At 29.8% G+C, this 2808-nt stretch overlaps 1 long non-coding RNA gene across 1 annotated transcript; it reads right to left on the bottom strand.

Annotated features, from left to right (window-relative positions):
* Positions 1-514: 514 nt before the first annotated feature.
* Positions 515-2453, bottom strand: LOC124893332. Its single transcript, XR_007050662.1, has 3 exons — positions 2080-2453; positions 1708-1903; positions 515-905 (listed from the first exon to the last, which is right to left on the bottom strand). It is a non-coding gene; the product is annotated as an uncharacterized LOC124893332 (long non-coding RNA).
* Positions 2454-2808: the final 355 nt, after the last annotated feature.

The raw sequence follows: 2808 nt of genomic DNA, 5'->3' as shown, positions 1-2808 counted from the left end.
GATTAATAGAAAATATTAAAATTATTTACTTAAACATGACATTTATTTATTCAAAGGAGAAACATTCTATTTGAATTAAACTACATTGCAATTTTCTTTGGATTTCAATAGGAAAATGATTTTTATTTTTTATGGAAAAGGAAGGAGATTGTATAGTTATTTTCTTAATATTATAGAAAAGTCAAATTTTTTAATAAAAAATGCTCGAAAAAGATGCTAAGAGAGTATTGAAAGTGCTTAGCTAATTTTTGAAAAATTAATTTTCAAACACAAATTAGTTTCTTAAATTTGGAGATTAATTTCTTAGATTTGAAGAAAATTACTTTAATCCAAATAAACTATTAATCATATAAACAAAATAAATGTCATCGTAAAATCAAATACACATTTTTAGAAGAATTGTTTTGAGAAGAAAATCGAAGAAAGCAATTTAATCCGTTTTTAGACAAGATAGATTAGGTGAAAAAATTATGAATTAAATAAAAAAATTAAGATAAAATGAAATGGCAACACCTTAGAGAATTTATCTTAGATTAATTGATTTAAAGTATTAGTTAATACAAACAAACAATATAAGCTACAAAAAATGAATACAAGAATTAAAATTGGGTCCTTAATTAGCCCATTTTCAAATCTGGACAACATTGGTTTTGGGCCTATTTAAATGGCCCTTTGTCAACCCTCTTTCATCTGTGTAAATCAGCTGTATATCACAGCTCCTTTTCTTCACGTTTTTTGTATATATAGTGTATACATGACCATATATTGGTCATATATTCACCGTATATCTGTTGTATCCACGTGTATACAGCTTTGTTTCTTGTCTCTCAGATCATTTTCGGGACTTTAATTAAGGCTTGGACACGACGGAGTTTGAATGCGAGGATAAATGGAGTTCAAATGAACTTATTCAAGATGAGTTCATGCAAAATAAAGAAAAGATAAGAATTAGATACTAATTTAAAGCTAATTTATATTAAAAAAAACATACTTGAAGAATAGAAGTTATTAAAAAGAAAACTCATCTTAATATTGTCATTTGAACAAACCATCACATATATGGTTATAGTCAGGAGGCTAAACCTCAACACAACAAGCAAAATCACTCACTAAAATACATCACTAGTATCTCTTATACCTAAACGACGATACTCCAAATTATTTAGGTTGCAAAAGTCAAAAGAAAGGAAGAGCACAAGAAAAATGAATACACAAATTAATCTACTTAATAAAATATTTCGTAGAATATGTTGTCTAACTAGTGAATCAAAAGGCCAAAAATCAATCAAACAAAGTGCCGAAACATAGGATGACCATCCATTTAATATCAGTTCCCGAACACTAGATTCAAGCAAAAATCTAAAATACATAAAGTTAGCAATTATAACAACAAAGTGCCGAAACATGGGTTAACCATTGATTTAACATTAATTTCCCCAACAATGGATTCAGGTGAAAATAGAGAAGCAGTAAGCATCACATAAATACTACACGAAAAGTCTGTTCACTCATGCGTCTAGCGCACAGATGACATCGCAAGTAGCTAGATTTCACAATATATTCTTTAACAGAAAACAACCTTTAACACTTAAAAGTTTTTCAACTTCAAACACATACGAACACATTTGCGTCAAACAACGATTGAAAAACAACATAATAGGGCAGCGACTTCAATGAAGAACAGTATAGAAAGGGTGGAGTTCATACCTTTTCCGGAGCAGCGAACTTAGGACAACAAGCCTTGATGACAAACTTCCATCACCGGCAAAACTCAGTTCCAATCTTCGAAATTATAGTGACTTTGCCGGAGTTTAGTTTTCCGTCAGGATTTTGGTCGTGTGAAGTTAGAGGCATGCACCTCCAGAACTCTTAAATTTTCCCCCAAAATCCTTCTCTCTTCTCTCTACATACATGGATATTTATAGAAGATTCGGGATTGATTTTTGGGGAAAAACAAATAAGAAATTGATGATGAAAAATTTAAAATTCAAACATAAATTAATAGTGACCGTTCACGTGCATATGAAATAGAACAATTTTGAGAAAAATCCGAATTAATAGCTGATATTGTTAACTTACTTCCCTGTGTTGCTGGTGTGGGGTCGTTGTTGTTGCAGCTGTTGTCGTTGAAAGTTATTGCTGGGCATCGCTGGAGTCTGTTGTTTGCTAATGTCGCTGGATCAGGTAAGGGGAAATAAGGGTGGATCGGGTCGCGGGTCGGGTCTGATTTTGCATTGAAATTGTTGTTGGTTATACATTGGTATTTGGTGGATCGGGTTTTCGTTGAAATATGTCGGTTGTTTGTTGTATTGCTGATTGCTGTTGAAGAGGCTGATTGTTGCTGGTGATGATTTTGTCGTTGTTTTTGGTTGTTGAATCTATCTATATCTAATAACAAAAGCAAAAATGTCAGGTGTCAACACTACAAACATTCTATTTAAAAATTTAAAAACAAATTTAAACATTAAAAAAATATATCTATCTATATCTAATAACAAAGACAAAAATGCCATGCGTCAACACTACAAAAATTTCATTTAAAATTTTAAAAACAAATTTTAACATTAAAAAAATCTATCTATATCTAATAACAAAGGCAAAAATGCCATGTGTCAACACTACAAAAATTTCATTTAAAAATTAAAAAAAAATTGAAATATTAAAAAAATATAATTAAAATAAAATAAAAAAACTATCTACATCTACACATTAACTACCTCTATATGAATCTATCTATATCTAATAACAAAAGCAAAATTGTCATGTGTCAACACTACAAAAATTCTATTTAAAAATTAAAAAACAAAT

This window comes from Capsicum annuum, unplaced genomic scaffold, assembly GCF_002878395.1.
Source record: "Capsicum annuum cultivar UCD-10X-F1 unplaced genomic scaffold, UCD10Xv1.1 ctg57687, whole genome shotgun sequence".
In the NCBI taxonomy this organism is placed as follows: domain Eukaryota; kingdom Viridiplantae; phylum Streptophyta; class Magnoliopsida; order Solanales; family Solanaceae; genus Capsicum; species Capsicum annuum.
Note: the sequence above shows the minus strand (reverse complement) of the source record. Positions and strands in the feature narration are given on the sequence as shown.